Source organism: Chiloscyllium plagiosum, unplaced genomic scaffold (genome assembly GCF_037043375.1).
Source record: "Chiloscyllium plagiosum isolate Xiang-an unplaced genomic scaffold, Cpla_swu_hap1 HiC_scaffold_42, whole genome shotgun sequence".
Classification (NCBI taxonomy): Eukaryota; Metazoa; Chordata; class Chondrichthyes; order Orectolobiformes; family Hemiscylliidae; genus Chiloscyllium; species Chiloscyllium plagiosum.
The window spans coordinates 80,606,142-80,631,942 of NW_028270180.1; the positions used below are offsets into that span (position 1 = coordinate 80,606,142).

General features: G+C 44.9%; 1 long non-coding RNA gene across 1 annotated transcript in view; it reads left to right on the forward strand.

Annotated features, from left to right (window-relative positions):
- Positions 1 to 430: 430 nt before the first annotated feature.
- The window catches only part of LOC148137950 (uncharacterized), a 593,433-nt gene continuing 568,062 nt past the window's right edge, over positions 431 to 25,801 (forward strand). The window contains exons 1-2 of the long non-coding RNA XR_015754205.1: positions 431 to 538; positions 12,203 to 12,289. This is a non-coding gene — a long non-coding RNA (uncharacterized LOC148137950). The remainder of the gene's footprint in view (positions 539 to 12,202; positions 12,290 to 25,801) is intronic.

Here is a 25,801-nt window from a genome sequence, read left to right on the forward strand (position 1 = left end):
CAACCATAATTCCAAACTGAACTAATTGTACCTGCCTCCGCTTAGTCCACATCCATCCAAATATTTCCTATTTATGTACTAATCTGAATGTCTTTTAAATATTGTAATTGTACTCACAGCTAACACTTCCTCTGGAAGTTCATTTCACACATATACATTTTTTTTTTATAAAAACCCTAATGTCTTTTCTCAAATCTTCCTAATTTCTTCCCAAAATGAATGCACTCGAGTTTTGAATCCCCCTCTCCCCTGGCTATTCACCTTATCTACATTCTTTCTGATTTCGTAAACCTCTCAGGTCACCTCAACCTCGTGCATGCTAGTGAAAAAATTTCCCAGCCTGTCCTTTGAACACAATCCCTCCATTCATGGCAACATGCTAGTAAATCTCTTCAGAACCTGCTCCAATTTAATAATATCCTTCCTATAACAGCGCAACCAGAACTGGACAGAGTATTCCAGAAGAGGCCTCTCCAATGTCCTGTACATCCTCAACATAACGTCCCAACTCCTGTACTCAAAGGTCTGAACAATGAAGGTAAGTGTGCTAAGCACCTTCTTAACCACCCTGTCGACATGTAACACAAACGTCAAAGATGTGAAGTCCTTGGTCTCTTTGTTCCCATATCACTACTCAAGGCCGTATTTTTATTGAGTGTAAGTCCTACCCTCGTTTGTTTTGTCAGGATGTTATATTTTGCATTTATTCCAATCCAAAAAAATTTTGAGTATAAAGGCAGTAGGAGTATAATTAAGAGGGAAATCAAGAGGCAAAAAAGAGACGTGAGATAGCTTTGGCGAACAGGGTTAATGATAATCCGAAGGGCTTTTGTAAATATATGAGGAACAAAAGGCTAACTAGGGAGAAAATAGAGACCCTCAAAGATCAGCAAGGCAGCCATTGTGTGGAGCTGCAGGCGAGGGGTGAGATAGGGAAACAAGTATTTTGCATCAGTGTTTACTGTGAAGAAGTACATGGGAGATATAGAATGTGGGGAAATAAATGGTGACATCTTGAAAAATGTCCATATTACGGAGGAGGAGGAGGTGCTCAATGAGTGGCTAAGGAGCTGGTGCAGGGGAAAACGATTCACGTTTTTGGATCATTGTGATCTCCTCTGGAGTAGAGTTGACCTGCATAAGAAGGATGGATTGTACCTGAATTGGAAGGTGTCTAATGTCTAGTCAGGGAGACTTGCTGGTGATACTCGGGAGGCATTAAACGAGTGCGGGAGTGGGTGTAAACCCAAGAAGGGAGTGAGGAAAGAGATATGTCTGAGGCTGGTACAGTTCAGAAATCAAATAGTCAAGGCAGGCAAGGGCAAGGCACAGAATGAAGTCGGACTGAGCATTTGCACTGTATTTGCTTCAATAGAAGAGGCCTGACAGGGAAGGCAGAGGAGCTCAGGGTATGGTTTTGAACATGGCACTGGGATATTATAGCAATTACAGAGGCATCATTCAGGGATGGATAGGCCTGGCAGCTTTTTGTTCCAGGGTATAGATGCTATAGGAAGAATAGAAAGGGGGACAAGAGAGGAGGGAGAGTGGCATTTTTGATTCGGGATAGCATTATGTTTTTGCTGAGGGAAGATATTCCTGGGAGTACGCCCAGTGAAGTTATTTACGTGGGACTGGGAAATAAGAAAGGATGATCACCTTATTGGGATTTTCTGCATGAATTTCATCCGGGCGCTCTGGTTTCCTCCCACAGTCCAAAGATGTGCAGGTTGGGTGGATTGTCCAGGTTGAATTGCCCTCAGTGTTCAGGGATGTGCAGGTTGGGTGGATTATCCAGTCTGAATTGCCCATGATATTCAGGGATGTGTAGGTTGGTTGGCCCTGGGAAATGCAATGTTTTCGGGGGAGGTTAGGAGGCTCTCCTGGTCAGTATCAATGTGATGGGCTGAATGACCTGCTTCCACACTGTTGGGAGTCTCTGATAATTCTACAAGTTTTAAAATAGTTACAGAAAATAATATACCAGATCTAAAAGTTAAGGTTGTGAATTGGACAAAGGCCAATTTTGATGGCACAAGGCAAGAACTTTCTTCTGGCCCCTCAAGCCTGCTCTACCATTCAATAAGATCAGGGCTGATCTTCTCATGGCCTCAGCTCCACATTCCTGCTCTCTCACCATAACCCTGAATTCTTTTCCTGTTCACAAATCTACCTTTTGCCTTCAAGGCATTCAAGTTGATAACGTCAAATGCTGCACTCGGCAGGGAATTCCACAGATTCACAACCCTTTAGCTGAAGAAGCGTCTCCTGAACTCAGTCCTAAATCTGCACCCCCTTATTTTGAGGTAATGCTCTGTAGATTGACCCGCCCCAGTGGAAATAGCCTCCCTGCTTCTGTCTTATCTATTCCCTTCATAATTTTATTTTTTTCCTCTCCAACTTCCCATTCTTCTAAATTACAATGACTATAGAACCAGTTTTCTCAATTTCTCCACATACACGAATCCTCTCAACTCCTGACTCAAACTAGTGAACCTCCTCTGTACTCCCTCCAATGCCAATACATCCTTCCTGAAGTAAGGAGACCAAACCTGTACACAGTACTCCAGGTGTGGCCTCCCCAGCAATCTGTACAGCTGCAGCATTACCATCCCTCTAGCAAGGAAGGACAATATTCCCTTCACTGCCTTAATTACCTGCTGCACCTGCAAACCAACTTCCTGTGATTCATGCACAAAGACACCCAACTCACTCTGTACAGCAGCATGGTGCACATTTTCACCATTTCATCATCCAGTTTGCTGTTAGTCCGACCAAAATGGATGGCCTCACATTTCCCAACATTGAACTCCATCTGCCAGATCCTTAGCCACTCGCGTAACTGATCTGTATCCCTGTGCAGACTTACAGTGGCCTCTGCAGACATTGCTTTACCTCATCTTCGTATCAAATGTGAACTCTGACACCGTACACTTGGTCCTCAACTCCAAAACATTTGTGTAAGTTGTAAACAGTTTAGTGCCAACACAAATCCAAACTCACATTTATCCCCGTTCTTTACTTTTTGTTGGTTAACCAATCCAGTATCAATGATAATACATTACCCACAATGCTGTGCATCTTTACCTTATACAGCAGCCTTTTGTGTGGCAACTTATCGAATACCTTCTGGAAATCCAGGTACACCACATCCACCGAGTCCCCCTTGTCCAACGCACTCGTCGTGTCCTCAAATAATTCCAGTAAATGCATTAAACGTGACATGTCTTTCATGAATCCATGCTTTGTCTGCTCAATGAGACAGTTTCTACCCAGATATCTCACCACTACTTCCTTGAGGTTCAAGCATTTTCTCCACAACAGAAGTTAAGCTAATATTTTGTAAAATAGTGGCACCACATTTGAGCTTCCATTCTGTCAAAACCATCCCAGAATCCAACAAATTTTAGTGAATTATCACAAGATCTATTTGTTATTCTCACACACACCCCCCGACCACCCCCTTCCCTCCATCTCTTTTATTCCCTGGGATACATTCCATCAGGGCCAGGAGACCCATCTACCTTTAGGCTGTTATCTTTCCCAACATTACCTCTTTACTGAGAATGATTGCTTCTGTATCCTCAACTGCCATTGCCTCCATAGGCCTGCGACGATGAGAGTACATAGACAGTATGTTCCTGTTAAGGCCAAGGCTGGTAGGTGTAAAGAATGCTGCCTGACGAAAGAAATTGTGGACCTGGTCAAGAAAATGAAGGAGGGATATGGCAGGTACAGAGAGCTGTGTTTGTGTGAATCCCTAGAGGAGTGTAGGGGCAGTAGGAGGTAAACCATGAGGGTGAAAAGGGGACATGAGATAGCTTTCGGAAATAGGTTTAAGGAGAATCCACAGTGATTGTACAAATACACTAAGGACAAACGAGTAACCAGGGAGAGAATAGGTACCCGCAAAAATCATCAAGGCTGTCTGTGGAACCGCAGGAGGTGAGAGAGATTCTGTATGAGCGGAGAGGTTTTACAAACAAAATGTGCACAGCGGAAAACACAAATTTGAACGTCCCAGTCTCGTGTTTTCAGTAAACGGGGAATTGCCTCAGTGTGGCTGCAGGCATGAGTGCGCGCCGCCATCTTTATTTGGGGCAAGAATTCAATGGACACGTGCGGAGCCGCCAGCTTTGTAGGGGGCAAGGTGCAGCTTTGTAGGGGGCAAGGTGCAGTCTTTCTCTGGTACAGATTGGCAGGATTTACACAGAGCACATTCAAACTCAGAGAAATGGATGTTTATTTCTGGATTTGTTTCGTCATTCATTTAAATGATTTGGTATCGTAAATGAGTTTGCAGGTCATACAAAATTGGAGGTATTGTGGATAATGAAGAAGGTTACCTCAGATTACAATGAGATATTGATCAGATGGTGTTTAATTTAGATAAATATGAGGTGCTGCGTTTTGAAAAAGCAAATCAGGGCAGGACTTATACACTGAATGGCAAGGCCCTGGAGATGTTTGCGGAACAAAGAGACCTTGGATTGCAGATTCATAGTCCTTGCAAGTCAAGTTGTAGGTAGATAGGATGATGAAGAAGGTGTTCAGTATATTTTCCATTATTGGTTAGAGCATTGAGTATAGGATGTGGGAGGTCATGTTGCTGTACAGGATATTCGTTAGGCCACTTTTGGAATATTGTGTGCAGTTCTGGACTGCCTCCTATCAGAAGGGTGCTGTGAAACTTGAAAGGTTTCAAAAAAGACTTACATAGATGTTGTTCGGGTTGGAGGATTTGAGCTGTAGGGTGAGGTATAAAAGGCGAGGCTGTTTTCCCTGGAGTGCCATCGGCTGAGTGGTGATGTTATGGAGGTTTATACAATCATGAGGGGCATGAATAGAGTAAATGAACAAGGTGTTTTCCCTGGAGTGGTGGTGTCCAGATGTAGTGGGCATTGCTTTAGGGTGAACGGATAAAGTTTCAAAGGAGCCTAAAGGACAACTCTTTCATGCAGTGGGTGGAAAGAGCTGCCAGAGGAATTAGTGGAGGCTAGTACAATTAAAACATGTTAAATGCATCTAAATAGACACATGATATGATTAGGGCGCATTTACAGGGATATGGGCCAAGTGCTGGCAAATGGGAATAGATTAGGTTTGGATACCTGGTTTCCATGGATGAGTTAGACCGAAGGGTCTGTGTCGGTGCTATACATCTCTATGACTGTGGGATCATAACAGCTTACACTGTTCTGCTTCATCTCTGGGCTTCCTCATGACCACTTTGCCAATATCTAGCTTCCTTAATCTAGAACAATGGGTGTATTATTGGTCTGTTTAGTATATTTTACTATTACTTTTACAGACATTTTTGTAAGTTAATTTTTCACTGCTGCCCAGCCCCAGACCAAATGCTGCTTATTAATTTTTTTCTGGAAAATCTTTGACAGTCAAGAATTCTTTTTTCCAATAAGCAAGTGTATTTTCCTTCCATTTCTAACTATCAAATTCTGCACCATTTACATTCCCTGTAATCCATTTTGCACTCCCTGAAACATCAACTGTGTTTCTTCTTCCACAGAACCAGTGATTAATGCCAAAGCCCTGTTGCCTGGGGACTTTCTTGTGCAGCTGCAGTTTGTGTAGTGAAGGTGCTCCCACAATGTGGTTGGGTAAGAGACATTACAGAGTATTCATTACAGCAACAGTGATGATTTGAAGATAATGTCCAAATCAAGAACAGTTTGTAGTTTCATTATCCTGCTTATAATTTCACAAAAATATTATTGGGAACTTTAGACATAAGGCCAGAGAAGGATGATATTAGGTTAACTGACCAAAGCCATTGCCAAATAAGCAAGTTTTGAGGAATGTCTTAAAAGGGGAAAGCAGACCTGTGAGGTTTTAGCTGCGAATTTTAGACCTTGTTGCTTTGGCAACTGTAAAAGCAGCCACGCAAGTGAAGTAATGAATTAGCAGGTCATTAAGACTCTTGAACAGAATGAGTTGTCGAGGTCTCAAAGGGTGTGAGATGCAGCGAGCTAGGGATGATCACAACCAGGAATTAAATCAAGGGTGAGAGTTTTAAACTGAGGGATGTGGGGCTGATGCTAGCAGGTGAGACTAGATTGGGTTGGGGTATCTGGTCGGCATGGATAGGTTGGATTGAAGGATCTGTTTCCATGCTGTACATCGCTGTGGCTCTATGTTGTTGATTATGAATAGGAGCCTTTTGATGGATCAACACGTTTTGGTACGAGGGAGCACTTGGGCAGCAGAGATTTAGGGTTTTTCTTGAGATTACAGTGAGGTTGAATGTGGGAAACTGGCCAGGAGTATGAAGTCTGGAGATAACACAAGATGGATGAGTGTATATGAGCTGAGACAAGGGTGGAATCAGCTAGAGTTAGTGGTCTTGTAGTGGGACTGGGCAGTCACCCTCACCTCGCCTCTGTGATTCAGCTGGTTGTAAGGTTGTGAATCAGGGCGGTAACACAATCGGGAGCTGAGTGGCCCTGGTGGTGCCTAAAATGAGTGTCGCTCAGCTGGCTGTTGCTGAGCAGCTGCTGTTTGATAGCCCTGTTAATGACATCTTCCATCACTTTACAGCTGATCGAGTGTGGACTGATAGAGGGAAATTGGCTGGGTTGGATTGCCCTGTGTTTTTGTGTTGAACATCCCTGGGCAATGTTCCACATTGTCAGTAGATGCCGGTGCTGGAGCGGTACTTGGCTTGGTGGGTGGCGAGTTCTGGAGCACAAGCCATCAGTATTATTGCCAGAATGTTGGCAGGGCCCGTAGCCTTTGCACTACTTAACCATTTCTTGATGTTATTCAAACTGAATCGATCTGGCTTAAAACTCACATCTATGATGTTAGAAACCACTAGAGAAGGCTGAGATGGATCATCCCACTTTGCACTTCCGCTGCAGATTGCTGCAAATGCTGTCATCTTATCTGGTGCATGGATGTGTGAGACCCCTCCATCAGTAAAGGTGGGGATATCTGTGATGCTTCCTCCAGTGAGTTGTTTAATTGTCCATCACCGTTCACAACTGGGTGTGGCAGAACTGCAGAGTTCCGATCTGATCCATTGGATGTGGGATCACTAAGCTCTGTTGCTTGCTACTGATGCTGTTTGATATGCAAGTAGTTCTGTTTGATAGCTTCACCAGGTTGGCACTTCATTTTTAAGTCTGCCTGGTGCTGCTCATGGCATGCCCTCCTTTCCTGTCCATTGTGGTGGGTGAGACCGGGATTTACAAACCCATGAGATTACAGATTGTGCTGGAGTACAGTTCTGCTGCTGTTGATGTCCCACAGTGCCTCAGAGATACCCAGTTTGAGATCCTACATCTCTTCGAAGTCTGTCCCCATTAGAACGGTGATAGTGTCACTCAACACAATGGAGGTTTTTCTCAACTTTAAGGCAAGACTTTGTCTCCAAAAGGAATGTGTGATGGTCGCACGTACTGATACTGTCATGGACAGATGTATCTGCAGCTGCTCAATTCATAACAATGAGATCAAGGATGTTTTACACTCTTGTTGGTTCCCTCACCACCTGCTGCAGACTCAGTTGAGCAGACATGTCCTTTAGGACCTGGCCAGCTCAGTCAGTAATTCTGTTGCACAGCTAGTCTCGATTGTGGACATTGAAATCCTGTACCCAGAGTACGTTTGACACCATTTTATTGCCTGAGTGCTTCCTCCAAATGTTGTTCAACATGAAGGAGAACTGATCCATCAGCCAAGGGAGGACGGTACGTGGTAATCGGCAGGAGCCATGAGACTTCCTGGTCTCCGGAGTCAATGTTGTGTACTCCCAGGGCAAATCCTCCCAGTCTGTACACCACTGTGCCACCACCTCTGCCTGGTCTGTCCTGCCGGTGGGACAGGACATATCCAGAGATTTCAGGAGAAAGTGAAGACTGCAGATGCTGGATATCAGAGTCAAGAGTCTGGTGCTGGAAAAGCACAGCAGGTCAGGCTGATGAAGGGCTTAGGCTCCAAACGTCGATTCTCCTGCTCCTCGGATGCTGCCTGACTGTTGTGTTTTTCCAGCACCACACTCTCGATATCTAGGTATGGTGATGGTGGTGTCCGCTCATTGTTTGTAAGGGATGATTCCGTGAGTATGACTATGTCAGGCTGTTCCTTGACTAGTCTGTGAGACAGCTCTGCACATTTTGGCATCAAAAACCATATGCTAGTGAGGAGGACATTGCACCACTAAGAGGGCTGAATCTGTGGTTGTATTAAATGGTGCCTTCTTAGATGCCGAGTGGTCCATCCAGTTTCATTCCTGTGTTGAGACTTTGCAGTGATTAATACAGTGAATAGCTGGCTGTGCCGCTGTCAGGTTGGCAGGATTTTTTTTGCCATTGTTAATAGTTTCGTGGAGATCAGGAGATTCTTAATACATTGTTTTTTTTTCTTGCATTCAGATTCCACCATCTGCCAAGATGGGATTCGAAACAGGACTTCAGCCGTTTGTTTTAATAATCTGGATAAAAGCTACATCAGGTTTGTTCACTCATTTTAAATATCACTAACCCTAGTTTTGTTTCTTTGTAAAACACTGTCCATCATCCTGTCTCCTCCATCCGACCCTCCAACAACAAGTGAGGAGCACACGGAGTTTCTCTGTCACGAAGACTGAGATAATCCGATCTGCTCCTTCCCTCCCTCCCACGAGCCCACAGAGCCAAACTGCCTCACGTGGTGTTCCTGGTTTTTATCCTAAACCTACATCTTTCTACAGTCTCTTGTCAAGCCTAATCAGAGCTCACCTTGACCCTTTACCCTAATCTCGGTAAACTCACTTTCCAACTCTCTTTCCTCCGCTGCCGCCTCATCACCCCCCTCGCCAATTCATAGATATTGTTCCTTGTTCTGTCTATTGGTCTTTTTTTGGTTGTGCCCTTCTCTCCCATTCTGTGAAAAACTAATATTTGACCTCACCGTTGTTGGAAAATCCTGCTCCATCTCGACTCTCCCTTTCCTTTCTGAATTCTTTGCATTTGGTGTCCCTCAACGATCTATCCTTGGTCTCTCCTGCATCTCACGTACATCGTGCCAGGAGGTGATATCGTCCAAAAACACTGTTAAGTTTCACATGTACACTGACGATGCCCAGCTCTCCCTCCCCATCATCCCTCTCCATTACTCCACTGTTACTCAGTTATCAAACTGCTTATCACATTCCCACTACTCGATTAGCTGCAATTTCCTCCAATGAAACATTGTCACGGTTAAACCCATTGTCTGACCTTTACCTTTCTGCTGAGCCCCTCCCTCCCACTGGGAACTCTCTGAGGCAGAACGACACTCTTCACAATATTGCTGTTACATCTGACCCCAAGGTGACCTTCTGATCAGACATCCACACAATCACAACACCAGGAATTCCAATCTCTTCAACGTTGCTTTTCTCCACCTCACCCCAGCTCCATTGCTGCTGAAACCCCTTACCCGTGTCTGTGTCGCCTTATCTTGATGAATCCAAAACAGACCCCTTGATTCCGTGACTCAAAATCTGGTTTCAGACTCCCCTCTCAGTATTTACCCTCAGACACATCCTTATAGTATTTATCCTGTCAAACCCCTTAAGAATCCCATCTGTCTCAATGAGATCACCTCTCTTTCTCCAAAATCCAGTGAGTAGAGTCCCAACCTTTTCAGCCTTTATTTAAAAAATAATCCCTCCAAACCAGGGATCATCTCATTGAATCTTCCCTGAAATGCCTCCAATAAAGTGACACATTTCCTTATCTCAAGGGACCAAAACTCCTCTCATTACTGCATATATGGTGGTCTCACCAGCACTTCCACACGTTACTCTCAGGTATATACTCCAAGCTCTAATCCTGAACACCTTTAAAACAAAATATTCCATTCCCCTTCCTGGTTCCCTGTTGTAACTGTGTGGTAGCTTTCTGTGTTTCCTGAACAATTACCCCGGTCCCTTTGTGGTGCAGCTTTCTACAGTTTCCACCATTTAAATAGTACTTTGTTCTTTTATTATCTCCTCCAAAATGAGCAACTTCCCATTTTCCCAAGTTACGCCCCATCTGGCAACTTGTTGCCCCCTTCTCCTGTGCATCTCTCTCTTTTCATAATCCTTTTAGACCTTTACAGTTATGCCTTTTCTAGGAGATAACCCCCCTTCCCATTCTTCCAAACATTTACTGGGAGCACTGGGCAGTGGGAAGCAGACAGAGTTGCTATCTTTTTAGGGATACGCTTTGGAGTGATTGAAAGGATCTTCCTACCCATTGATCAGGATGGAGACAACTTGCCCATCGTTAGGCATTAGCCTTTCACACCCATGTCTTATTGATGAGGCAGAGCGGCAGCACGGAATGAAAGAAAAGAAAGTAATTCTTGTTGCCCATATCTCACTGACGCTTGGATCATTTTCTCCAATGTGTCAAAGAACTGCTGTGTTCAGTCACATGAGATCTCAAGTGGGCGGCACGGTGCCACAGTGGTCAGCACTGCTGCCTCACAGCGTCAGAGACCCGGGTTCAATTCCCGCCTCAGACGACTGACTGTGTGGAGTTTGCACGTTCTCCCTGTGTCTGCGTGGGTTTCCTCCGGGTGCTCCGGTTTCCTCCCACAGTCCAAAAATGTGCAGGTCAGGTAAATTGGCCTTGCTAAATTGCCCGTAGTGTTAGGTAAGGGGTAAATGTAGGGGTATGGGTGGGTTGCGCTTCGGCGGGTCGGTGTCGGCGGGCCGAAGGGCCTGTTTCCACACTGTGAGCAATCTAATCTAATCAAGTTGGAATCTCCTAGAAACCCACAGATTTCCCCCTGAGTTGACTGCTTTTGTCCTCAAGGGTAATATGTACAGTCATCCTGGGCCACGAGGAGGGTTGGTGTGAGTTTCTAACCTGAACTGAGAGTGACAGATTTTATAAACTTGTATTACAGGATATTACAGGTGGACATTCAGATGGGAATCTCAGTAAATGTTCTGCCAAACTCTGATTGAATTACTCAGTATATCAGGACCTGGATATTTGCATTGTGTGTGTGTGAGTATTGTGTATCAGATCAATCCCATTTGCTGCTTAAAAATTCTCATTTGAATTCATCGCATTCTCTCAAAAGGTCTCCCCAAACCTTCAATGTGTCATGTAATCCTTTTATGATGACCTGATGAGTGTAAGGTTTATTATTCGAATGTGTAATTTTTGTATAAGGTTGTCTCAGAGAGGGAGCAGAATATTCTTAAAGTGGAGAATAACCATTTTGCGGGGAGGCTGTAGTTTATTGGTATCAATGACATCGGAATAGAAGAGTTCACATTGTTTGATCATTGGATCAAGGGGACATAAATTTAAGGTGAAGGGTGGAAGGTATAGGGGAGATGTCAGGGGTGCGTTCTTTACCCAGAGAGTGGTGGGGGCATGGAATGCGCTGCCCGTGGGAGTGGTAGAGTCGGAATCATTGGCGACCTTTTAGCGGCATTTGGATAGGTTCATGGATGGGTACTTAATCTAGGTTAGAAGTTCGGCACAACATCGTGGGCCGAAGGGCCTGTTCTGTGCTGTATTGTTCTATGTTCTATGTTCTATGTTCTATGAATCTCCTGTGGGGTAGAATAGACCTCCATCAGAAGGATGGATTGTACCTGCACTGAAAGGGAACAGTTGCTAGTGCTATTCAGGAGGCATTAAACCAGTGAAGGAATGTGGGTAAACCCAGAGATAGAGTGAGGGAAGAGCTAAGTCTGACGCTGGTACAGTTCAGACGTCAAACAGTCAAGGCAGACAAGGGCAAGGCACAGAATGAGCAGTTACACTGCATTTATTTCAACACAGGAGGCCCGATAGGTCGGGCAGAGGAGCTCAGGGTATGGGTTTGAACATCGCACTGGGATATTATAGCAATTACAGAGGCATGACTTAATGATGGATAGGGCAAGCAGCTTAATGTTCGAGTGTATAGATTCTATAGCAAAGATATAAAGGGGGCAACAGAGCAGGGGCAGAGCTATTTTTTATTATGGATAACATTACAGCTGGTCTTCAAGAGGGTATTCCTGGGAGTACATCCAGGCAGGTTATACAGGTGGAACTGAGAAATAAGAAAGGGATGATCTCCTTATTGGGATGGTACTATTGACCCCCCCCCCCCACTCCCCAATAGTCAGCAGGGAGTTGAGAAGCAAATTTACAAAGAGATGACTTCTCTGTAAGAATAGTATGGTTGTGTACAAGACTTGACCTTCTTTGTTATTCATTCACAGGATGAGGATGTCACTGGCTGGGCTCAAAGGGCAGTAAAGAGTCAACCACATTGCTGTGGGTCTGGAGTCACATGTAGGCCAGACCAGGTAAGGATGGCAGATTCCTTCCCTGAAGGATATTAGCGAATCTGATGAGATTTGTTTTCGTAATAATCAACAATGGACTCATGATCTTTAATAGATTCTTAATTCCAAATTTTTATTGAATTCACATTCCACTGTCTGCCATGACGGAATCCAAACCCTGGGCCCCAGAACGTTATCTGGGTGTCTGGATTATCCATCTAGTGATAATCTCACTCGGCCATTTGGCAGGGTGAGTGACTGAGGCATCCGTGGGGCAGCACATCAGCACCAAAGTTCCCATGATCTCTGCGGCAGATAGAAAGGGCTGGGGAGGGAGATATATCCCTGGTGGTGGGGTCTGACTGTAGGTAGCGGACATAGCAGAGGTTAATGGCGATTAGTGGGTGGCAGGTGAGGAATGGGAGATTATATTCTTATTGTGGTTGGAGGGGTGGGGGGAAGGCGGAGGTACAGGAAGTGGAGGATATGCGTTGGAGTGCATTGTTGATCAAGTGGGAGGGAAATCTGGTCCGTGAAAGAGGAACCCTTTCTGGGATGTCCTGGAGTGGAATTGCTTCTCCTGGGAGCAGATATGGCAGAGGCGGAGGAATTGAGAGGACAGAATCACGTTTTTACAGCAGTATACTCGAGGGTAATCAGGAGAGCAAAAAGGGGACTTGAAATATCTCTAGGAAATAGTTTAAGGAGAATCCAAAGAGATTTTACAAATACATTAAGGATAGAATAATAACCGGACAGAGAATAGGACCCCTTAAAGATCAACAAGGCCATCTATGGAACAACAGGAGGTGGGAGAATTATTATGCTATTCTATTCTAGAGAGTTTGGAGAAATAAATAGTGGTAACTTGAAAAGTGTCTATATTACAGAGGAGGAAGTACTGGATGTCTTAAACATTAGCAAGGTGGATAAATCCCTGGGACCTGATCAGGTGTATCCCAGAAATTTGTGGAAAGCTAGGGAGGTGATGGCAGTGCCCCTCCCTAAAATATTTATATCATTGTTTGTGACAGGTAAGATGCTGGAAGATGGGTGCCATTATTTTAAAAAGTTGGTAAGGAAAGCCCAGGGACCAAGAGAACAGTCAACCTAACGTCAGTGGTAGGTACGTTGTTGGAAGGGATTCTGAGGGACAGGGTTTACATGTATTTGGAAAGACAAGGATTGATTAGGGATAGCTAACATGGCTTTATGTGTGGTAAATTCTCTCTCTCTAACTTGATTGAGTTTTTTTGAAGATGTGACAAAGATGATTGATGAAGGCAGACTGTGGACGTTGTCTATATGGACAATGAACGATGTTCCACAAAGCAGACTGGTTAGCAAGGTTAGATAACATGAAATGTTGGGAGAATAAGCCATTTGGATACAAAACTGGCTTGAAGGTAGGAGGCAGAGGGTGGTGATGGAGGGTTGCTTTGCGGACTGGAGGCTTGTGAGCAGCATTGTCCTGCAGGAATAGATATTGGGTCCTTAAATAAATGACTTGGATATGAATCTATGAGGTATGGTCAGTGGGTTTACAGAAGACACCAAAATTGGAGGTGTCGCGGACAATGAAGAAGGTTAGTTCAGAATGCAACGGTATCTTGACCAGATGGGCCATTGGAGCGAGGAATGGCAGACTGGGTTCAATTTAGACAAATGTAAGCTGTTGGATTTTGGAAAGGCAAATCAGAGCAGGACTTGTACACTTAATGGGAAAGTCCTTGGGAATGTTGCTGAACATAGAGACCATGGAGTGCAGGTTCATTGTTCCTTGAAAGGAGAGTCGCAGGTAGGCAGACTAGTGAAGGTGGGGTTTGGTATGCTTATATTTATTGGTCAATGCATTGAGTACAGAAGCTGGGACGTCAAATTGTGGTTGGACAGGACATTGATTAAGCCATTTCAGGAATTATGTTTTAAGTTCGAAATTCCCTGTTCTGGAAAGGATGTTGTGAATCTTGAATGAGTTCAGACAAGATTTACAAAGATTTTGCTCGGGTTGGAGGATTTGGGCTACAGGGGGAGGCTGAATACGCCGGGGTTAATTTCCCTGGAGAGTCAAAGACTGAGAGGTGACTTCATGGAGATTTATAAAATCATGAAGGGCATGGATAAGGTGAACAGCCAGGGTCTTTTCCCCCCAGGTAGGTGGGTTCAAAACAAGATCACATGGGCTTAAGTTGAGAGGGCAAAGTTTAAAAACGGATCTAAGGGGCAAAGTTTTCAAGCTGTGTGTGGTGTATGTGTGGAATGAGCTGCCAGATGAAGAAGTGGAGGCTGATACATTTACAACGTTTGAAAGGCATCCGATTGGGTACATGAAGAGGAAGAGTTTCCAATGATACGGACCAATAGCTGGCAAATGGGGCTCCATTTATTGAGGATTCCTAGTTGGCATGGACAAATTAGACCAAAGGTCTGTTTCTGTGCTGTACATCTCTATGACACTAATAAATGAAAATAAGATGTGTTCCTCTTTTGTGGAGAGTTAGCAGAAGCACAGATAATTGACCTTGGAGCTGAGAAGGTTCAGCAGTGATTTTGACTAGGTGCAAATTTGTTTCTAGGATAGCTAATCTGCAGAGAGAGGGGAAATGTTAACAATGTCACAATTTTAGTAACTATTTTCAGGTAATTGGCAAATAATGTGAACATTATTTTATTCAGTAAGTTCCAAGCATCTGGAACAGTCTGAATGCAGCTGGACACACTCAGCAGTTATTCATAAACAGATTTGGAATTTTACTTTTTAAGGGAAGATTTGGGGGGACATTGGCAAATGGGAACGGAATTGGGACAGATATGCAGCATCTCCAGAGGGAGAGGGTACATCCCAAATGGGCTGAATAGCCCCAACCCCTGTGCTCTGTGATACTGCCCCATTCACTGTGAATGTTGAAGCTCATCCCAGGGCAGAGAGAGGCAGGATCCCACCACTCACCTGACAATGGGCCCCAATGATTGATGTCAGCGCAGGCCTATAGGAGGCAGAGGGCATACTGGAGGACCAGGCCGTACCAGTTTGTCTTCCAACCAATCGGAGTGAATGAGGGCATCCTCAAGGCTGGAACTGAAGAAAGGCACATATCGCAGAGATTTGAGAAACTGGAGGACATGAGATAGGGAGCGTTCTGTGGCTGGTGAGGAATTATATAAATAAGGAAGAGTTGTGAGGCTGGATGGAGTGACAATGATCGGGAGAGTTGAGGATGGAGGAATTTCGAGTTAGTGAGGATTAGAGCCATAATGTTATACAGCAAGGAAACAGGCCATGTGCTCCAACCAGTCCATGCCAACCATAATTCCAAACTGAACTAATTGTACTTGCCACCGCTTAGTCCACATCCATCCAAATATTTCCTATTTATGCACTAATCTGAATGTCTTTTAAATATTGTAATTGTATTCACAGCCACCACCTCCTCTGGAAGTTCATTTCACACGTATACATTTTTAAAAAAAATCCTAATGTCTTTTCTGAAACCTTTCTCATTTCTTCTCAAAATGAATGCACCCGAGTTTTGAATCCCCCTCTCCCCCGGGTTTTCACCTTATCTACACTCTTTCTGATTTTATAAGCCTCTAATAAGGTCACCCCTCAACCACGTGCACGCCAGTGAAAAACTTCCAGCCTATCCAGTCTCTCCTTAGAACACAATCCCTCCATTCATGGCAACATGCAGGTAAATCTCTCCTGAACCTGATCCAATTTAATAATATCCTTCCTATAACAGCGCAACCAGAACCGGACAGAGTATTCCAGAAGAGGCCTCTCCATTATCCTGTACATCCTCAACATAACGTCCCAACTCCTGTACTCAAAGGTCTGAACAATGAAGGTAAGTGTGCTAAGCACCTTCTTAACCACCCTGTCTACATGTAACACAAACGTCAAAGACGTGAAGCCCTTGGTCTCTTTGTTCCCATATCACTACTCAAGGCCGTACTTTTATTGAGTGTAAGTCCTACCCTCGTTTGTTTTGTCAGGATGTTATATTTTGCATTTATTCCAATCCAAAAAATTTTTGAGTATAAAGGCAGTAGGAGTATAATTAAGAGGGAAATCAAGAGGCAAAAAAGGGACGTGAGATAGCTTTGGCGAATAGGGTTAAGGATAATCCGAAGGGCTTTTGTAAATATATGAGGAACAAAAGGCTAACTAGGGAGAAAATAGAGACCCTCAAAGATCAGCAAGGAAGCCATTGTGTGGAGCTGCAGGCGATGGCCGAGATAGGGAAACAAGTATTTTGCATCAGTGTTTACTGTGAAGAAGTACATGGGAGATATAGAATGTGGGGAAATAAATGGTGACATCTTGAAAAATGTCCATATTACGGAGGAGGAGGAGGTGCTCAATGAGTGGCTAAGGAGCTGGTGCAGGGGAAAAGGATTCACATTTTGTGGACCGTTGTGATCTCCTCTGGAGTAGAGTTGACCTGCATAAGAAGGATGGATTGTACCTGAATTGGAAGGTGTCTAATGTCTAGGCAGGGAGACTTGCTGGTGATACTTGGGAGGCATTAAACCAGTGAGAGAGTGGGTGTAAACCCAAGAAGGCAGTGAGGAAAGAGATATGTCTGAGGCTGGTACAGTTCAGAAATCAAATAGTCAAGGCAGGCAAGGGCAAGGCACGAATGAAGTCGGACTGAGCAGTTGCACTGCATTTACTTCAATAGAAGAGGCCTGACAGGGAAGGCAGATGAGCTCAAGGTATGGTTTTGAACATGGCACTGGGATATTAAAGCAATTACAGAGGCATCACTCAGGGATGGATAGGACTGGCAGCTTAATGTTCCAGGGTATAGATGCTACAGGAAGAATAGAAAGGGGGACGAGAGAGGAGGGGGAGTGGCATTTTTGATTCGAGATAGCATTATGTTTTTTCTTAGGGAGGATATTCCTGGGAGTACGCCCAGTGAAGTTATTTAGGTGGAACTGGGAAATAAGAAAGGGATGATCATTTTATTAGGGGTTTCTGCATGGATTTCATCTGGTTCTTCTGGTTTCCTCCCACAGTCCAAAGATGTGCAGGTTGGGTGGATTGTCCAGGCTGAATTGCCCATAATGTTCAGGGATGAGTACGTTGGGTTGCCCTGGGAAATGCAATGTTACAGCGGGAGGTTAAGAGGCTCTCAGGGTCAGTATCAATGTGATAGGCTGAATGACCTGCTTCTACACTGTTGGGATTCTCTGATAATTCTACTATTTTTAAAATAGTTATAGAAAATAATATATCAGATCTAAACGTTAAGGATCTGAATTGGACAAAGGCCAATTTTGATGGCACAAGGCAAGAACTTTCACCTGCCCCCTCAAGCCTGCTCTGCCATTCAACAAGATCAGGGCTGATCTTCTCATGGCCTCAGCTCCACATTCCTGCTCTCTCACCATAACCCTTAATTCTTTTCCTGTTCACAAATCTACATTTTGCCTTAAAGGCATGCAAGTTGATAACGTCAAATGCTGCACTCAGCAGGGAATTCCACAGATTCACAACCCTTTAGCTGAAGAAGCTCCTCCTGAGCTCAGTCCTAATTCTGATCCCCCTTATTTTGAGGTAATGCTCTGTTGTTTGACCTGCCCCCAGTGGAAATAGCCTCCCTGCTTCTATCTTATCTACTCCCGTCATAATTTTATTGTTTCCTATCCAAACTCCCATTCTTCTAAATTACAATGACAAGAGAACCAGTTTTCTCAATCTCCACATACGCCAACCCTCTCAACTCCCAACTCAAACTAATGAACCTCCTCTGTACTCCCTCCAGTGCCAGTACATCCTTGCTAATGTAAGGGGACCAAACCTATACACAGTTCCCCAGGTGTGGCCTCACCAGCAGCATAACCATCCCTCTCGCATGAAAGGATAATATTCCCTTCACTGTCTTAATTACCTGCTGGAGCTGCAAACCAACTTCCTGTGATTCATGCAGAAGGACACCCAGCTCCCACCGCACAGCAGCATGCTGCAAGTTTTCACCATTTCATCATCCAGTTTGCTGTTCGTCCGACTAAAATGGATGACCTCACATTTCCCAACATTGAACTCCATCTGCCAGACCCTTACCCACTCACTTAACCGATCTGTATCCCTGTCCAGACTGACAGTGGCCTCTGCAGACATTGCTTTACCTCATCTTCGTATCAAATGTGAACTCTGACACCGAACACTTGGTCCTCAACTCCAAAACATTTGTGTAAATTGCAAATAGTAGACAATTTCTACCCAAATATCTCACCACTACTTCCTTGAGAGGTTCAAGCATTTTCTCCACTACAGAAGTTAAGCTAACGGATCCTTTTTGAAAAATAGTGGCACCACATTCGCAGCTTCCAGTCTGTCAAAACTATCCCAGAATCCAACAACTTTTAATGAATTATTACGAATTGCTATCCCACCCCCCGCCATCTTTTCTTTTTTCCCGGGATGCATTCCATCAGAGTCAGGAGACCCATCTACGTTTAGGCTGTTATCTTTCCCAACATTACCTCTTTACTGAGAATAATTGCTTCTGTATCCTCATCTGCCATTGCCTCCATAGGCCTGCGACAATGAGAGTACATAGACAGTATGTTCCTGTTAAGGCCAAGGCTGGTAGGTGTAAAGAATGCTGCCTGACGAAAGAAATTGTGGACCTGGTCAAGAAAGTGAAGGAGGGATATGGCAGGTACAGAGAGCTGTGTTTGTGTGAATTCCTAGAGGAGTATAGGGGCAGTAGGAGTATACTCGAGGTAAACCAGGAGGGCAAAAAGGGGACATGAGATAGCTTTAGGAAATAGGTTTAAGGAGAATCCAAAGTGATTGTACAAATACACTAAGGACAAACGATAACCAGGCAGAGAATAGGTACCCGCAAAAATCATCAAGGCTGTCTGTGGAACCGCAGGAGGTGAGAGAGATTCTATATGAGATTCTTTTACTGAAAGAGGATGTGGCAGCTAGAGTGTTTGGAGAAATAAATAGTGATAACGTGATAAGTGTCCATATTACAGAGGAGGGGGTACTGGATGTCTTAAACGGTAGCAAGGTGGAATAATCCCTGGGACCTGCTCAGGTGTAACCCAGAACTTTGTGGGAATCGAAGGAAGTGTTTGCTGGAACCCTCGCTGAGATATTTGTGTCATTGATTGTCACAGGTGAGGTGCTGGAAGCTGGGCACAATTATTTGAGAAAGGTGGGAAGGAAAGGCCAGGGAACAATAGACCAGTGAGCCTGAAATCAGTGGCAGAGAAGTTGTTGGATGTGATTCTCGGAGACATGATTTACATGTAATTGGAAAGGCAAGAAGTGATGAGGGAGAGGCAGCATGGCTTTGTACATGGAAGTCACTAACTTGGACTCCAGGAAGACACACGGTTCTACATAACAGACCGGTTAGCAAGTTTGAGACTGTAGAATACAGGGAGGACTAGCTATTTAGATACAGAATTGTCTAGAAGGTATGGAGATATATAACATGGAAACAGACCCTTCAGTCCGTACCGTCCATGCCAACAACTTACCCAACCCAACAACTGTGTGAGAAATATGCTGTCAGGATGGATGCTGGGTCCACTGCTTTTTGTCCTGTATATCAATGATTTCTATGTGAATATATGAGGTATGGTTAGTAGGTTTACACTAGACACCAAAATTGGAGATGTAATGGGCAGTGAAGAAGTTTACCTCAGTACATTGGGACTTCAATTAAATGTGCTAAGGAGGGGCAGATGGGTTTAATTTAGATAAATATGAGGTTCTGCATTTTGGAAAAAAGCCAATCAGAGCAGGGCTTGTACACTTAATGAGGAGGTCTTGGGGTGTGTTGCTGAACAAAGAGACCTTGGAATGCAGGTTCACACTTCCTTGTAAGTGGAATCTTAGGTAGGCTAGTGAAGAAGGTGTTTTGTATTGAGTATAGGAGTTGCGACATTATTTTGGGGCCGGACAGGGCATTGATTCAGCTACTTCTCGAATTATGCTTTCAGTCCTCGTCTCCCCGCTATAGGAATGATGTTGTGAAACTTGAAAGGATTCAGAAAAGATGCACAAAGATGTTGCCAGGGTTGTGAGTTTGAGATATAGGGAGAGGCTGAATTGGCTGGGGTTGTTTTCCCTGGGGCATCGCATGCTGAGAGGTGACCTCAGTGGTTGATACACTCGTGAGGAACACGGTGAGGGTGAACAGCCAGGGTCATTTTTCCCACGTTAGGTGGGTCCAAAACAAGAGAGCACAGGCTTAAGTTGTGAGGGAAAAGATTTAAAAGGGATGTGAAGGGCAATGTTTTCAAGCTGAACATGGTATGTGGACGGAATGAGCTGCTAGAGAAAGTGTGGAGGCTGGTACAATTGCAACATTTAAAAGGCATCTGATTGGATATGTGATCAGGCAAGTTTGAGAAGGATATGAGCCAAGTCCTGGCAAATGGGATGAGATTAATTTAGGATATCTGGTGGGCATGGACAAGTTGGACCAAGCGGTCAGTTTCTGTGCTGTACATTTCTATGACACTAATAAATTAAAATTAAGATCGGTTTCTCTTTTATAGAGAGTTAGCAGAAGGTCAGAAAATTCTCCTTGGAGCTGAGAAGGTTAAGCAGTGATTTCAACGAGGAGCAGAATTGTTTCCAGTAAATTTAATTTACATAGAGACAGCATGAGAAATTATTAACATTGTCACAATTTTTATGAACTACTTTCAGGTAACTGGCAAATAATGCAGGGTAAAAACGTGAAGATTATTTGACTCAGTAAGTTCTGAGCATCTGGAACAGTTTGATTGACAGATGGATGCAGATTCAGTAGTTATTGTCAAAATAAATTTGCAATTTTCTTTTTTAAAGGAAGGATTTGGAGGGCTATGTCCAAATGGAAGGTGAGTTGGGACTGACTGGCACCATCTCCAGAGGGAGAGTGTACAGCCCCAATGGGCTGAATAGCCCCCAGCCCCTGTTCTAAGATACTGTCCCATTCACTGTGAATGATGAAGCTCATCACAGGGCAGAGCCATAGACATGTACAGCATGAAAACACACTCTTTGGTTAAACTGGTCTATGCCGACTAGATATCCCAACCTAATCTAGTCCCATTTGCCAACACTTGGCACATATCCCTCTACTCCCTTACTATTCATATACCCATCCAGATGCCAAATGGTATAATTGTACCAACCTGCTCCACTTCCCGAGAGAAGATTCCATCCACGCACCAACTCCAGTGTGAAAGAAATTGCCCCTCAGATCCATTTTAAATCTTTCCCTTCTCATTTTGGGCGGCACGGTGTCACAGTGGTTAGCATTGCTGCCTCACAGCGCCAGAGACCCGGGTTTAATTCCCGCCTCAAGCGACTGACTGTGTGGAGTTTGCACGTTCTCCCCATGTCTGCGTTGGTTTCCTCCGGGTGCTCCGGTTTCCTCCCACCATCCAAAAAGATGTGCAGGGTCAGGTGAATTGGCCATACTAAATTGCCCGTAGTGTTCGGTAAGGGGTAAATGTAGGGGTTTGGGTGGGTTCCGCTTCGGCGGGTCGGTGTGGACTTGTTGGGTCGAAGGACCTGTTTCCACACTGTAATCTAATCTAATCTAATCTAATCTAATCTAATCTAATCTTAAACCTATGTCCTCTCGCTCTGGAGTCCTCCATCCCAGGGAAGAGACCTTGTCTATTTATCCTACCCATGCCCCTCATGATTTAATAAACCTTTGAGGTCACCCCTCAGCCTCTGATGCACCTGGGAGGATCCCACCACTTATGTCACAATGGAGCCTGGCTGATTGACACAGCTTCAGACCAATAGGACAGTTGGCGTGATCCTCCAGCCAATAGAAGTGAATGAGGGGTGGGTCCAGCGGGCCAACACCTGACCATGAGCTTTGCAGGCGCAGTGTCACTGTGAGGGGGGAGGAGTCGCAGTGAGTGTGAAGGGACTGGGAGAGAGACGGAGTTAGTGTGGGCTGGGAGGGTTAATAAACACGGTTTCAGTCTGCTAGACCTGAAAGAAATACTTGGGGGAAATTAAAACCAAAAAGAACTGCGGATGCTGTAAATCACACACAACAACCAGAAGGTACTGGAAAAGCTCCGCAGATCTGACAGCATCTGTGAAGAGAAATCAGTTTGCATGTTGGATCCGGTGACGCTTCCTCAGGGACTGATATGACTGAGAAAAAACTATTGGTTTATATGCAGAAGGTAGAGGTTAAGGAGTAAATGATAGGTGGGGATAAAGTCCAAAGAGAGAGAGATCGGAGCAGTTGGACAAAGGTTATCCTGTCTGGGGGAGAGTAAATAGCTGTTTATGGGGACTGTTAGTGGTTATCCATAGGTAGTGTGTCATCGCAGGCTATGTAATAACAAGGCCTGGTATGTGAGGCAGGGGGCAACGAAACTAGGACGTGGGAGAGTTCAGGACCTAAAATTATTGAATTCGATGTTGAAGCCAGAGGATTGCAGGGTCCCTGAGTGGGAGATGAGGTGTTGTTCTTCCAACTTGCTTTAAAGTGTGGCGCTGGAAAAGCACAGCAATTCAGGCAGCATCCAAAGAATAGAAGAATCGACATATTGGGCATATAGGCACTTCATCAGAAATGTGGGAGTGGGGGAAGCTGGCTGAGAGATAAATAGGGAGGGGTGTGTGGGGTTGGGGGTAGGGAGCTAGGAACAGGCTAGGTAGATGTAGATGGGGTAGTAAAAACAATGACTGCAGATGCTGGAAACCAGATTCTGTATTAGTGGTGCTGGAAGAGCACAGCAGTTCAGGCAGCATCCAAGGAGCTTTGAAATCGGCGTTTCGGGCAAAAGCCCTTCCTGATGAAGGTCATTTGCCTGAAACGCCGATTTCAAAGCTCCTTGGATGCTGCCTGAACTGCTGTGCTCTTCCAGCACCACTAATCCAGTAGATGGGGTAGTGGTGAGAGGGTGGAATGGATAATTGGGAAGGATGATGGACAGGTGGGACAGTTCAAGAGGCCAGTGCTGAGTTGGTGGGTTGAATCTGTGATGAGGTGGGGGAGAGGAGATGGGGAAACCTTGATGCTGTGTGGTTGAAAGGTCCCAAGGTGGAAGATGAGGTGTTCTTCCTCTAGGCGTCGGGTGGCTCGGATTTGGGGGTGGATGCCACCCAGGAATTGCATGTCCTTGGCAGCGTGGCGGCAGAGGGGGGTAGCTGAACTGGTTGGCCACAGGGCGGTGGGGTTGGTTGGTGCATGTTCGCTGAAATGTTCCACAAGTTGGCATCCTGACTCCCCACTGTAAAGGAGACCGCATCGAGAGCAAAGGACACAAAAGGTGAGGTGTTTGGATGTGCAGGAAAATCTCTGTTGGATGTGGGAGGGGTGGGGAGGGAAATATATCTCTGGTGGTGAGGTCTGATTGTAGTTGGTGGAAATGGCAGACAATGATGCATTGTATCTGGGTGGAAGGTGAGGACTAGGGGGTTTCCATCCTTGTTGCAGTTGGAGGTGTGGGTTCCAAGGGCAGTGGTGTGGGAAGTGGAGGAGATACACGGGAGGGGAAATTGCAGTCCTTGAAATCGGAGGCCATTTGGTATGTTCTGAAGTGTTCTGCCAGCTTGCATCAAGCTTCAGTGGAACACTGCAGTAAGCATGAGACAGAGATGTTGGCCTGGGAACAGCCTTGTGTGTTAAAGTGGGGGGCAACTGGATGCTTCGGGTCTTTTTTGCAACAGATCGTAGATCATCAGCCGCCATTTCCACCACCGCTACTGAGATGCTATCAGGTTCCTGCCTCCTCCATTAACAGCTTTCCGCCCTCCCAGCCGGATCGTTATCCACTCTTTTGTCTTTCCAAATGTTCCAATCTCTCTTTGGGCTCTGTCCCCACCTATTATTTACTCTTTAACCCCTATATCCTGTAGTCCAAAGATGTGCAGGGGAGGAGAATTGGCCCAGCTAAATTTCCCATAGTGTTCAGGGATGTGCATTCGTCCGGGGAAATGGTGAGTAATAGGGTAGGGGAATGGGTCTGGGTGGGTGTGGAATTGTTGGGCCGAAGGACCTATTTCCTGTGGGGATTCTAATTTTCCCAGCTGCCATCGGTTCTGAGGAAGGGTCACTGGACTCGTGATGACCCTTGGTGTGTGCAGGAGGAGGAAACGGGAAAGGGGACAGTGGCAGCAGAAACTGGATGAAATGTATCAGTATAGACTGGGAGGATTTAGTTACACTCTGTGCAGGTCGTTAATCTGAATTAGAAACTCCTGGTCCCACGTTTGCAGCAAAGTGGAAGATGGCTTGGGCCTCAGGCAGTGAGAGGTGCTGGGTTATGGCTGTCATCTTTATCTGGGACCAAGGTACAGCAAGGAGCATGCACGTGTCTTCTTCCTGGTTGGGGGCGGTGCGATTTCAAGAGGAGCATCCAACACATACCAAAAGAAGTGTTTGCCTTCACTATTCATCTTGCACTAACTATGAGCTTCGTTTTGTGAATTCATTTTATAGGATCTTAATTGAGAATAATTGAGACTGGGATCTCAAAAGCAAGTTTCTACAGTCCACAGAGTCATCACGATCTGAATATCATTGGCATTTAACTGTGAAAGGAGAAAGGTTTATCTGTTCTGACTGTGGGAAAATATCTTCAATATTTTTGTCAAGCCAAAAGCAGAATGGTTGGATCACCCTTTGGGTATGTGTTTAATTCTTGGCCCTGTAGCTGTGGAAGGAGGTATTGGTCTGAGAGAGAGCACAGATTTATCCATATTACGCCTCGTCTCTTTGCAGGAACTGTCAGATTTAGTCACAATCATCCACTTTATGATGTTAACCTGTAAACTCCCTACTTCCAATTCCCTGCAAATTTCTCATTGAAATTCCTTGTGGACTCAAATTCCAGCACCATTTCAGTTGGAACGTTCCAGATTCTGACAACTGTCTGTTCATTCAGAAACTGCTGAAGTCCATGATGACTCTGGGGATACAAAGGGCTGAATTGAGAGATGAGATGCAGTCCCTGAGCTCCCATTGAGATGCATTGGAACAGTACAGGAGGCTGAGGGCAGTGTAGGTGTGAGCAGACAATGAAAATGACTGGGCTGCACTGTGAGGGCTGCTTGGATCAATGAGAGTGTTTTGGAGTTGGATGTAAACAAATTGAGATGAGACAGGGAGAAGGTGAAGCTGAAACTCTGTTTTACTTCAGGCCATTCAGAAATTCACAGTCCCAATGGGAATAGTCAATTTGCCAGTGATACCTGTGGAGTATTTAAGTTTTTAAAAGTACAACAGATCAGCTTAAGTAAAGATTGTTTTTAGTATCATGGGCATGTTTGAAGTGAAGGAAGGTTGCTCACTTATTTAAATTCTCTTAATGGGAGTAACTAGATGAATGTAGTGAGATGTTGTTACAGGAGACCTCAGACCTGTGGTGTGCTCCTCTTGCACAATGTGGGACATAAGGGATGCTTCCAGTGTCCGTGACGGATATGTGTGCAGGCAGTGTGTCCATCTGCAGCTACTGAGAAACTGTTTTTCAGACCTGGAGTTGTGAGTGGACTCACTGTGGAGCAATACTGAGAATGTTAGGGAC